This window comes from Xyrauchen texanus, chromosome 39, assembly GCF_025860055.1.
Source record: "Xyrauchen texanus isolate HMW12.3.18 chromosome 39, RBS_HiC_50CHRs, whole genome shotgun sequence".
NCBI lineage: Eukaryota > Metazoa > Chordata > Actinopteri > Cypriniformes > Catostomidae > Xyrauchen > Xyrauchen texanus.
This window is the reverse complement of record NC_068314.1, coordinates 9411095-9425107: the sequence shown is the minus strand read 5'-3', so window position 1 is coordinate 9425107 and position 14013 is coordinate 9411095. Positions and strand designations below refer to the sequence as shown.

The following is a 14013-nucleotide window of genomic DNA, read 5'->3' as shown; positions in this document are numbered from 1 at the left end:
TGAAGCTGGTACCCGGGCGTGACAGGGGGGCTCGACAGCGCCCCCTGGAACAGGGTCCAAAATCTTGGTCCATAAATCAAACACGCTTGCATGTAATAATATGAAACTCGGTACACATATAGATCTCATCGTTTCATATATCCTTCATACTTTTACTTTTTACCTCAGGCCAACTTGAAATCGTCTATTTAGGGTTTTTTGGAAAACGCATGCAATGGAATGTGAAATACTCCTCCTAGAGAATTCCACCAATCGCCACGAAACTCGGTCAGCATGAAGTCAAGACATTGAGGATGAAAAATTGACAGCGGATTTTTGATATCTCGAACGGTTTGGCCGTGGCGAGGAAACGAAATGATGGCACGAAAAGAGAAACAGGAAGTGTGTTATAACTTCTGCATACATTAATTGATCTCGATGAAACTTCAGCACTGTCTTCGCTGTAACAGGCCAATCGCATGGATGTGACTATTGTGAGTCAAAGTTATAGCGCCACCAACTGGCAGAAGGAAGTGTGTCACTTTCAAAATGCTTTGAAATCACCCTCTTATTTTTACCCGATTTACTTAAAAATGTAGGTGTATAATGTAAACACACTGCAGATGTAGACATCTGAAAGGATTATTGATATCTGATATCTTAGCATACTTGAAATTGCATGAAACTCGACAGACACATCACATTTATTATCCAGTAGACATGTGCAAAGTTTCAGAAACAGGCGTGGTGCAGGGGCTCAGTAGCGCCACCTTTTGACAAAAGTGGGGGGGTTGCTTTACACTTTCACCCACAGTCACAAAACTCAGTAATTATATTGTTCTCATCGAGCCGGAAAGCTTTCTAATTTACAGTCATTAGCTCAGACCAACAGAAAGTCAGATATTTTGGTTTGAATGTGGATGTTTTGGAGAATTTTCTCTCCCTCTCTCACTGACCCTACGTCTCTCTGTGTCTGTGGGGAGGGTGCTGATTTGGCTGAAGAGTGAGAATGCTTTTATTTTTGTTTTTCAAGGTTTTGGGGCCCTTAACGTGCTTAAACTCTGCACACGGGTCGGAACCCGCGGCCATCAGGGCCGGGCCGAAGATGGTACCCGGGCGTGGCAGGGCGGCTCGACAGCGCCCCCTGGAATGGGATTCGAACACTTGTCCGTATATCAAACATGCTTGCATGTAATAATATGAAACTCGGTACACTTGTAGATCTCATTGGGCCGAACAACTTTCGTGCTCTAAGTTTTACGCCAGCCCAACAGGAAGTCGGCTATTATGGGTTGTTTGGAAACACGTGCTCTGGAATTATATATATTCCTCCTAGAGAATGAATCCAATCGCCACCAAACTCGGTCGGCATGAAGTCAAGACATTGAGGATGCTACATTCCGGACGGATTTTTGATATCTCGAATGGTTTGGCCGTGGCGAGGAAATTGATTTATGACTAAAAAAGGACACATGAAGTGTGTTATAACTTAGTTAGTTCTATCTACAGTTACAAAACTCGGTTTGTATATTGTTCTCGTCAAGCCGATCAACTTTCTAATTTACAGTCATTAGCTCCGACCAACAGAAAGTCAGATATTGTGGTTTGAATGTGGATTTCTTGGAATTTTTCTCTCTCTGACAGACAGAGTGACCGTTCTGTGTTTTTTCTCTCTGTGTCTCTCTCTCTGACAGACAGAATGGCCCTGCCATTTTTTTTGTGTGTGTGTGTGTGTGTGTGTGGGGAGGGGAGGGGGAGGGAATTTCTCTGTTGGAACTTTGAAGCTCCAAAAATCACATAAATGCAACATAACAGTAACCCATAACACTCCAGTGGTTTAATCCATACTTTCAGAAGGGATATTATAGGTGTGGGTGTGAAAAAGATAAATAGTATATATTGTATGTAGTATATATAGTATTTTTATATTTTTTACTATAAATTGTCCACCCTGCTCAGGAGGGGTGATATGCTTAAGTAAATCACCCAAAAAAAAAAACAACTGAAACAGAACTATTAAGAGAGAAGAGCACTTGTGAAAGTGAAAGTAGAGATTTATAGTAAAAAATGACTTAATTATTGATCTGTTTCTCACCACTTCTCATTTACTTACATTGAAAGGACCAACAGAGCTGAGATATTTGTAACCCAGATGATCCAAGCTACCAGTAGAAGAGTTGAGAGATGTGTAAAAAGATGGGAAAATTAAGAAAAAGCGAATAAGAGAGAACAACGAGTGCTTTAGAAGAGAAAGTGTTTCATCCAATTATGGATCGTGCTGCACTGACTGACACTCCAATGAGCCAATGGTAGCAGCGCACTGAAGACTGCGTGGGCCACACTGCTGCTGTCAAAAAAACATTGGGAGAGAGCGAGCGAGTCAGACGAAGCAGATACTCCTCATTAAAAAGTAGATATTGAGGAAAAGAAACTTGAATGCAATCAAAAGTTTACATTTGAGTGAAAGTGATAACTTTGAAGAGCTGACGCCAAAGTCGAGAATAAAAACCGATGTAGATACACGGAGCACCAAAAAGCACCGCAAATTATCTTCTTGCAAAATAAGATGTGAAATTCTTGCCTTGGTGAGTTGTTTTTTTTGTTTATTGACTTGACATTTTACAAGAAACTGTTGCAGACGCAGCGGCAAATCAGTAGTGTGACATTAGAGTTCATATAGGCCGCTTGTGCATAGTGTGTGAGCTAGTGTTAATTTGCACGTTGGGCTAAAGCTAATCACATGTGAAGATGCAAACGAGTCGATGAAAAGTGACAATGTTGTGTGTAAGTGTCAAGATATTGAGTTAATACGTTGTTTGAAGTGTATACATGATATTTGTTGATGAAAGTGTTTGAATGGAAGATTAATTATTGTTCTGCCTTTTGTTTTTGCAAGGCTGTTTTTTTTGTTGTATGTGTGTTTCTTCCGAGAAATTGTGATCAACATCCTGGATACGTGCAACGCATATGAGCGTATGTAAAAGGCGAGCCACCCACGGAGACTATTTGATTGAACTTTGATCTTGAACTCATCGAAACTGGTATGAGAAACCTTTTCGTTTTCGGACAAATTGGACCGAGACTTTGTTTTTGCATATTTTTCCTCGAGCTTTGAACGGAGAGACATTGATTCTGAACTGAACGATTCTAAAGAGTCAAAAACTCTTTTGATCCGAGTCATTTGACTCTGAACTGACACTAACTGAACCAATTCAGTGGATTTTGAACATTTGATTCATTTGGCTGAAAAGACTGATTTGTTATTAAGTGATTTGAGTTATTAAGTTGCAATATGTTGTTTTGAGAACATTGTTTATTGTTTCTAAAAATGTTATTGGGTCATAACCAAACTGAGTCTGAGTTTTCCAAGTTTCATTTTATTATTTCATTTTCATACAAAGTATATGACAACTGTTGTCAATTGAGTTGACTTGTTTGAGTTGATGAGTCCAACTTCCTGGAATTTCAAAAAAGAGATTTGATTGTAAGCATTATCATACATTGTATGTTGTCAAATTACAGTATTGAGATTTACATGCTCCAGACAAATTGCAATTAAGAATTTCTTCAACGAATACACGATTCCAACCAGTAAAAAAAAGCTCTTGGTTTTCACCTACCTGCTGTGTTGTTTCCCTCTCTCCAGTAGCCGCTCCTTATCTTCTGATCAGTTGGCCCATATCGAATTATATTGAACCTTATACAAGTGTGACACACAAGACCTGGCACGTGTGCCTCGTTACATATTCTTGCATACTTTGTGGTTGATATGTGCCCTCGATGCACTTTTGCAGAGCCCACACTGATGCAAGCTCTACCACACACATCTTCTCGACAGTCAAAGCGAGGTTATGTTATTGCCCATCGTGCACAGCAACCCTAAAGGCACGGGGGTGGCGGTGCCACCGGCTTGGGCCCGCCATCGCTGCTTGCAGCTATATTTATTATTATTATTATTATTTATTTATTTTTTTTACGACTATTGGGGCACTTTTGGGGCTCTTAACATGCTCAAAAACTCTTGAATCTTTGCACACGGGTCAGAACCCGCGGCCATTAGGGCCGTGCTGAAGCTGGTACCCGGGTGTGGCAGGGGGGCTCGACAGCGCCCCCTGGAACAGGGTCCGAAAACTTGGTCCATAAATCAAACACGCTTGCATGTAATAATATGAAACTTGGTACACATATAGATCTCATCGTTTCATATATCCTTCATACTTTTACTTTTTACCTCAGCCCAACAGGAAATCGTCTATTTAGGGTTTTCGGTCGCATGGATGTGAGTATTGTGAGTCAAAGTTATAGCGCCACCAACTGGCAGAATGAAGTGTGTCACTTTCAAAATGCTTTGAAATCACCCTCTTATTTTTACCCGATTTACTTAAAACTTTAGGTGTATAATGTAAACACACGGCAGATGTAGACATGTGAAAGGATAATTGATATCTTCGATACTGTTGCCGCGGCAACGCTTCAAACTTGAATATTCTTTTTTGATGCTTTTGAGACTCTTAGCATACAAAGCGAGGTTATGTTATTGCCCATCGTGCACAGCGACCCTAAAGGCACAGGGGTGGCGGTGCCACCGGCTTGGGCCCGCCATCGCTGCTTGCAGCTATATTTATTATTGTTGTTGTTATAATTATGATTATTGTTATAACTTTCCTCAAGAAACTTAACATCTCAAAGCAATGCAAAAAGTAAAATGACATATAAATAAAAGAAATCCCTAAAAAAAAAAAACTCTTTATTTAGGCTCTTTGTGTTTTTAGTAATCTAGTAATTTTGTAAAATATAAAATATCTGTAAGAAAATATGGCTGGTTTGATGTTTGATCAAACATCATTCGAATAGAATTTTAGAAAGGGGATAAATGTGTACTTTAAAAAACCACTTGACATCGAGAGAAACCAGAATGGGTAAAGGGTGTGATCTGCACTTTTTCTGTCACAGGAGCACAAATGAAGGGACTGGAGGACTTCAAGACTCCTGCGCACTTGCGTGTTTCAGACTGCATGCGAAACACTCGTACAAAACACAGCTGCACGTGTTTGGATGGGAGGCATGTTTGGAGCTTGGGATGAATGTATCATTGAATTTGCTTTGACACAGGCATGAGGCCACATAAGGGCCAGAGTGGCACTAGTCCACTCAGATTGACGGCTGCTCCACCCAATAAAAACTGCAGGAATATAAGAATAGTTTGCAAAGTTTGTCGCACACAAAATAGCTCACATGCAAGATAATCATCATATTCATGTTATAAATATTGTTATAAAAATATTTTTTTTTATTTCAAATCAAATGTTTGATATGATTATGATGAACTGAAATGGGTTGCTGCACTGTGCAGCTCTCTACAATTATTCCTGTAAATAGATCAGCTTACTGCGTTTAGCACCAAGATAATGTATCCATGCTTTGTCTCACTTAATTTATTATTATTATTATTTTATGTGGGAGTGTGGTAGATATTTCAGTAGATGACATGGCAGGGTATGAAATTAGCGGGTAATTTTCATCGTCATCTACTATCAACTGTGTGAAAGGCGACCTTTTGAATGAAGTCTTGAAGTGATAAATGATCCCAGAGACGTGAGACAACGATCGTGGCCATCAGAAGCAGAGAGATAGTGACCACAACCAGGAATAATACACAAACGAAAAGGCATCTTGAAAAAGACGCTTTCGCAGGTGCCACTCTTTTAGTAGGAAAAATATTATTGTAGGGGAAGAATATATACTATTTGAGCTGCTGAAGCTGCATTCTCTGCACAACAGCGGAGAAAGAGGGGCAGAAACCGCTGAAATGCGCCATAACTCCAACAGCTTCACTGGATTCTCAGGTGAATGGATCAGCAAATTCAGCTCGCTGAACACAACCGCTTTTTCTCCAAAGAAAATATCTGAATGAGTGGTTGCATTCCAGCTAAATCCACATTAAAAACATACTTTTATGAACTAGTCCTAGGTCTCGTATAGTCTCATGCGTTTCTGTGTTTGTCCTATGTTGTTTTATGTAGTACCATGGTCCTGGAGGAACGTTGTCTCATTTCACTGTGTACTGTACTCTCTGTATATGGTTGAACGACAATAAAAATCACTTGACTTGTGATTTTTTCGCTCAATGCCAACGAAACAAGTGCCACAAGATTCTAGGGAGTCTTTTTATGAATAATTATAATAAAAAAAAAGTACTTTCAATTTCACATGTGGCATGCAAAATATAAGTAGTTGACTTAGCCACTACTACTTAAATAGCTAGAACTCTTAAAGGGGTCATCGTATGCCCTTTTAAAAAAGTGTTTATTTTTTGGGGTAAAAAATAGGTATTTATACTTTTTTTTTTTAAATCACATTATTTTTCACATATTACACATTTCTGCATTACCTCTCTTCCCAGTCTGTCTGGAACACTTTCTGTTTAGTTTCGGTTTCTATGAAGCCCCTTCTTCCGAAAAGAGCAGTGTGCTCTGTAGTGATGGGTCATTTGCGAAGGCTCTTGTAGGTGAACATTGGGAGCCGGCTCGCATATCAGAAGAGCTGAATCTATTTCTAAAAATATAAAAAAAAATTAGAAATGAATAATCAAATGATTTAAATTAATAGAATTGACTAATTCAAAGAACGAAAAAATAAATAAAATAATATAGGCCTGAATGCTCAAGCGCACACACATTTGTTCTGACTGTCTGTTCAGACTAACAGCCTCACCTGTTGTTCCTGTCAATCAGACACACAGTGTCAACCAAAGATGCATGTGTCAGGAGGCAATCAGGCTCACTCACATCCACAACACAAAGATCACACTCACCCGAATACTAATCACCTGCACCTGTCATCAATCCAGCAATCCAGCAATCACCAGCACTATTTAAGAGCACAACTCACCTCCAGTCTCTGTCAAACCTTGAACAAGGAAATATCCACTAACCTGGTCTCTGTGCTTTTCAGACGATTGTTCCTGAGACTATTCCAGTCTGTTTCCTCAGTACACCCTTGTGTTACTTACCTGTTTTCCCTCGTCCAGAGACTCCTCCATCTCCCTGGTGTTAATACTCCGCGTCCTTTGGATTGTGATACTTACCACACTCAAGCCTGCCGTAATCTGCAAGAGAAAAGACGGTCATTCATCAGTATTATACTCACAGCGCCCGTTGATGCATCTGAACTTCCCTACTGTCCTACGAAAGCTTCATTAAAATTATTCTGAATCCTTCTAACCTTGTTGTCCTAGTGTGTATCCTGACAGAAGGTTTGACCAAAACCGCTATGGATTCGGAACAAACTAATCCTGTGATTAATCCAGCTGGAAGTTCCCCGCATGAGTTCGGTGAGCGCGGAGCTGCAGCGATTCCCACTTACGCATCTGACGCTCCACCACCGCTGTTTACTTTCTGCCCTATGATGAAACCAGCGCCTTTCTCTGGCCGGGAGGAGGATTGCAACGGATTTCTCCTTCAGTGCTCACTCGCTCTAGAGGTACAACCATACAATTTCCCAACTGAACGTTCAAAAATCTCCTTCATTATTTCACTCTTATCTGGCCGAGCACTTCAATGGGCAGAATCCATGTGGAATCAGACAGGACCGGTTACTGACTCTCTTCAAAACTTCATAACACACTTTAAAGAAGTATTTGGTTGTCCTGTAGGTGATTCATCAGTCTGTGAGCAGTTATATCACCTCCAACAAGGACAAATGTCTATAACTGACTATGCTATAAAGTTTAGAACCCTTGCCGCCACGAGTGGATGGAATGAGAGAGCACTCATGACAACCTACCGTCAAGGATTAAATCCAGCCCTCAGATTACAACTCACAATTTATGATGATGTCATGGGCCTTGAGAAGTTTATTCAACAATCTATCCGAGTCTGTCGCCGAGTTCAAAATTGTTACCCAGATCTTCACCAATCATCATATGCTTCCTCGTCTAGGCCTGCTGATATCCCAGATCACCGCGGGGTTGAGCCTATGCAAATTGACCATACCCGTCTTTCTCCATCAGAAAGAACCAGATGCATGACCCATAATCTCTGTCTGTATTGTGGGGACAACTCTCATTACATCGGTGGTTGTCCTGTCCGTCCACCTCGTCTCTTGGTGAGTTCGTTGGTAGTCAGTCCCCTCAATATTGCTCCTTTATCCACCACCGTTTCATTGATTTCTACTGATGTTACCATCTCAGTTACAGCCCTCATTGATTCAGGATCAGCGGGTAATTTCATCTTGGGCGACCTCTGCCGGCAACTTCAACTCCCGAAAATCCTCTGCTGAACCCCGTTCACAGCCAAATCAGTGAGTGGAAAGACCTTGAATCCTGGGTATGTAAAACACAGAATAAAATCAATCACTTTAAGAGTAGGTTGTCTACACGAAGAACCATTCACTCCTTTGGTGTTAGAAAATTCCACTTCTGCGATCATTCTTGGCAGACCCTGGCTCATCCAGCACAATCCTGATGTCTCATGGAACAACGAAGAAATTCTGCGCTGGCGTTCTACTTGTTTCTCTACCTGCTTCCCTAAGCTTCCAAGACCTGCCTCTACTTCGTCTCAAACTATCTCCATTGCTGTGACATCTATCGAGAGCCCTCAAGCAAAACGGACCATGGAAATTCCACCCTGTTATGCCTCCTTTGCAGACGTATTTAGTCCTGAAAAGGCCTCTCATCTTCCCCCACACAGACCTTGGGATTGCGCCATTGACTTGGAACCTGATACATCGGTGCCCCGCGGCCACATTTATTCTCTCTCCATCCCAGAACAACGAGCCATGGAAGAGTATATACAAGAAGCCCTAAATCAGGGGTACATTCGTCCATCAACTTCGCCAGCAGCATCTAGTTTCTTCTTCGTGGCAAAGAAAGATGGTGGTCTAAGACCTTGCATCGATTACCGGGCTTTGAATAAGATCACCATCAAGTTTCGGTACCCACTCCCTCTCGTACCCACATCACTCGAACAGCTACGAGGCGCTAGTATCTTCACCAAGCTTGACCTCAGAAGTGCGTATAATCTAATCCGGATACGAGAGGGGGGATGAGTGGAAGACCGCATTCATTACCCCCTCTGGCCACTACGAATATCTTGTTATGCCGTATGGTCTGGTCAACGCCCCTTCGGTGTTTCAAGATTTCATGAACGAAATACTCCGTGATTTCCTCAACAAATTTGTGATAGTATATATTGATGACATTCTTATCTTCTCCCAAGACGAATCTTCACATCAACGACATGTCTCCAGTGTTCTCCAACAATTACGAGATCACTCCCTCTTCCTAAAAGCAGAGAAATGCATCTTCCATCAAGATTCGGTTACTTTCCTTGGGTACATTGTGGGTAAGCAGGGGGTGAAGATGGATGAAGGAAAGGTCGCGGCAGTCACCTCATGGCCCACTCCGCAAACAGTAAAAGAGCTCCAACGATTCCTTGGCTTCGCGAATTTCTATCGCAGGTTCATTAACAATTACAGTACCATAACCTCTGCTCTTACCTCTCTCCTGAAAGGGAAACCAAAATCCCTGTCCTGGAACCTTGAAGCTGACCATGCCTTCCAGACGTTGAAAAACGAGTTCATCTCTGCTCCTCTTCTACGCCACCCTAACCCAGACCTCGCCTTCATTGTTGAAGTCGATGCCTCCACAACTGGAGTAGGTGCCATACTTTCTCAGCACCAGGGGGATTCCCATAAACCTCTTCCCTGTGCCTTCTTTTCAAAAAAATTATCCCCAGCTGAACAGAATTATGATGGGGGTAACCGGGAACTCCTCGCCATCAAATTGGCTTTGGAAGAGTGGAGACATTGGCTCGAAGGGGCAAAACATCCTTTCACGGTACTTACCGATCATAAGAACCTTCAGTATCTCAAAGAAGCCAAGAGACTAAACCCACGTCAAGCCCGTTGGGCTTTATTCTTCACTCGGTTCCACTTCTATATCACCTATCGTCCAGGATCCAAGAATACCCGTGCGGATGCTTTATCCAGACTCCATGCCCTTCCAGACACCATTGATGAACCTGAACCAGTTCTGCCCACTACAGTTTTCGTCAATCCCATTCAATGGGACATTAATGATCAAATCCAGGAAGCCACGAGACTAGAACCTACTCCACCAGAATGCCCAGACAACCTCACGTATGTCCCAGACGAATATCGCCTACCTCTCATCGAATCTGCTCATTCGTCAGTTGGTATGGGTCATCCTGGAGCGACACAGACTTACACTCTCCTACAGCAACGATATTGGTTGCCAGGCATGAGAAAGGAAGTACAACGCTTCGTCCAGGGGTGTCAAATTTGCGCTATATCTAAAACTCCATGTCACTTACCTTCTGGGAAACTATTACCTCTACCTATTCCTCAACGGCCGTGGTCGCATCTGGGTATTGATTTCATTACTGATTTACCTCCATCAGGAGGCAACACCTGCATTCTCATTATAGTTGACAGATTCTCCAAAGCCTGTAAACTGATCCCTTACCAGGCCTTCCTACAGCTCTTGAGACAGCCGAGAGCCTCTTCAACCAGGTTTTTCGTCATTTTGGCCTCCCTGAGGACATTGTGTCCGATCGAGGACCTCAATTCATCTCTCGGGTTTGGAAAGCTTTCTTTTCTCTTCTCGGAGTGACGATAAGCTTGACATCGGGATATCATCCCCAGGATAATGGGCAGACTGAGAGGAAGGTTCAAGAAATTAATCGTTTCCTCCGCACGTTCTGTCAAGATCATCAAGACACGTGGAATCAATTCCTTGCCTGGGCAGAATACGCCCAAAACTCCTTGCATCAGACCACCACAGGGCTAACACCTTTCCAATGTTTCCTAGGTTTCCAGCCACCACTGTTTCCATGGTCCGGTGAGCCTTCCGAGGTCCCTTCAGTTGATTTCTGGTTTCGAGAAAGTGAAAGAGTGTGGAATGATGCCCATCATCATCTCCAACGGGCCATACACAGACACAAAAGATTTGCAGATGTATGTCGAAATGACACCCCTGTGTTTGAACCTGGTCAACTTGTCTGGCTCTCGACTCGAGACATCCGTCTACGCCAAACATGTCGTAAATTGAGCCCACGATATATCGGACCTTTTAAAATTCTCCATCAAGTCAATCCAGTCACATATAAGCTTCACCTACAAGATTCACCCAGTTTTCCATGTATCTCTCCTGAAACCTCATTATCCTTCTGTTTTTCCTCCCACTACAGAGCCTGATTCTGACCAGACCCCTCCCTTACCTACCATTGAAGAGGATCCCATCTACTCAGTCCACGAAATCCTGGACTCCCGACGTCGGGGTGGTCGTATAGAATACCTTGTCGACTGGGAAGGTTACGGGCCAGAAGAAAGATCTTGGGTTTCTCGAGACGATATCCTGGACCCGACTCTTCTCACTGAATTCCACCAACAACATCCACATCGACCAGCCCCACGACCTTGAGGCAGACCACCACGACGTCGGGGTCCTCGGTCCGCTGGCGTGACCCTGGAGGGGGTAATGTCAGGAGGCAATCAGGCTCACTCACATCCACAACACAAAGATCACACTCACCCGAATACTAATCACCTGCACCTGTCATCAATCCAGCAATCACCAGCACTATTTAAGAGCACAACTCACCTCCAGTCTCTGTCAAACCTTGAACGAGGAAATATCCACTAACCTGCTCTCTGTGCTTTTCAGACGATTGTTCCTGAGACTATTCCAGTCTGTTTCCTCAGTACACCCTTGTGTTACTTACCTGTTTTCCCTCGTCCAGAGACTCCTCCATCTCCCTGGTGTTAATACTCCACGTCCTTTGGATTGTGATACTTACCACACTCAAGCCTGCCGTTATCTGCAAGAGAAAAGACGGTCATTCATCAGTATTATACTCACAGCGCCCGTTGATGCATCTGAACTTCCCTACTGTCCTACGAAAGCTTCATTAAAAGTTATTCTGAATCCTTCTAACCTTGTTGTCCTAGTGTGTATCCTGACAGCATGAGGGAGAGCGGAGCTTACTCACTTGTTCAGATTGTATTTGTTTTGAATTGTTACATTTATATGCACTTTCTTTATATACATTAAAAAATATACTTGAAATGTACATGTGTAATAGCATCCTTTTTAAAATGTATTTCAATTTGTGGGATGCTGCAGTTTTGCAAATAGTTATTTATTTTTCTTTGATATGGTGCAATATTCTATTATGCTGTTCAGATTGTATTCATTTTGAATTGTTAGATTTATATGCACTTGTATATATGTTTATATACAATAAAAAGTTATACTTTAAATGTTTAATAGCATTCTTTTTCATACCAAACTAATGTATTTTTAAATACATTGTGGTTAAGGTAGAGTATGATTTCATTTAATAATTTAATTAGAATTGTTTTAACACCAATTATAGTCAATCTATTGCAAACTGTTTGACTTGGAAAAAATACAAAACATATATTTTTTTAAAGAGCCGTTTGGGAGTCAAAAGATTTTTTGGTGAGCTGAGCTGAATGAGCCGGAATGCCCATCACTAGTGCTCTGATTGGTAGGGTGGACCAGTGTGTTGTTATTGGTCGACCACTTAGAGGGTGTGTCCGATATGTAAATGGTCTGCACTTATATAGCGCCTTTTTTAACCTTAGAGGTTACCAAAGCACTTTACACTGTGTCCCATTCACCCATTCACACACACATTCATACTCACATTCATACACCAATGGTGGCAGAGCTGCTATGCAAGGCATCAGCCTGCCATTGGGAGCCACTTGGGGTTCAGTGTCTTGCCCAAGGACACTTCGGCATGTGGAGTAATGTGGGCCAGGAATCGAACCGCCAACCCTGCGATTAGCTCTACCACCCGCTCTACCACACGAGCAACAGCCGCCCCAATTCACGCCCCTTACCATAACCGTGAGATTCAGCATCTCAAGTGTAAACATTAACAATGGCATCAATTTTGCCTTATTAATTCGAACCAGAGTCAGATAATGAGAATGTAGAAGAACAAGCGAATCGACCAGAACCACATTTACAAGCAAGACTTGAACAGGACGTTTCACAATGGTACGTTTTTATTTTGTAATTCTCTTATACATCTCAGATACGATGTTATGAATTATTCAAAAGTAAATGTAGTTTCTGTATGTAGGATAAGTGCAACAATAATATATTCAATGTAGTACAGTACATCGGTATTACAAAACTGCAGTAAAACTGCTATACAGCTGCAGTTATACAGTTGAATACTTGTTGTACTTGTTAATTCTGCAGAACATATGATTGTATTCAATTGTATGCATTATACTATTTTGTTCTAGTAAGTAAACTGAAATGCATATTCATGTAACTGTGACAACTATCCATAAACAATCTTGTGTGTGTGTATATATATATATATATATATATATATATATATATATATATATATATATACACACACATATATGTGTGTGTGTGTTTATTTAGGTGTAAATAAATACATAAATAACTACATAGATTAAGTATGACCAATTTTTATAAAATATTTTTTTTCATACAGTTGAATATTACTTTATTTATTTATTATAAAAGATTAATGTTAGTTTACTGCACTATAAATAGTCTTATATAATTTTTTAGGTTGTAAAATTATAGCAGCAATAATTAATTTTCATTCAAACACAAACAAAAAAATATAGTTGCAAGCAGCAATTAACGGGGCTCAAGCGGTTTAAGGCCTTTATGCACATGCGTAAAAAGGTATTAGTATTAGCATGTAACCACCTAGATCATAGATGGAAAAGACAATTTACAGGCAAAACAGGCAATTTACTGTGGAAATATATGTTTTTTTTTTTTTAAAGCTTTTTAACAATTAAAGCACCACCTATTGTCCAATCTCCATAAGAGTTTGTACGCTTCTTTAGAATAATATGTTGCATTTGCTCACCATCTTTCGTGATGTTTTGACTTTTCCTTTAGGATTTATAGGCTTTTGAATATTTTTTGCCACTCCCATTTTCTAAATGACCCTGTTATAGCTATCCAAATGGTAAAGTTCCAAACTG

At 41.2% G+C, this 14013-nt stretch overlaps 1 protein-coding gene across 1 annotated transcript in view; it reads left to right on the top strand.

Annotated features, from left to right (window-relative positions):
* Positions 1 to 14013, top strand: part of mmp19 (matrix metallopeptidase 19) — a 269832-nt gene that overhangs the window by 45053 nt on the left and 210766 nt on the right. The gene's annotated exons all lie outside the window — the stretch shown is intronic.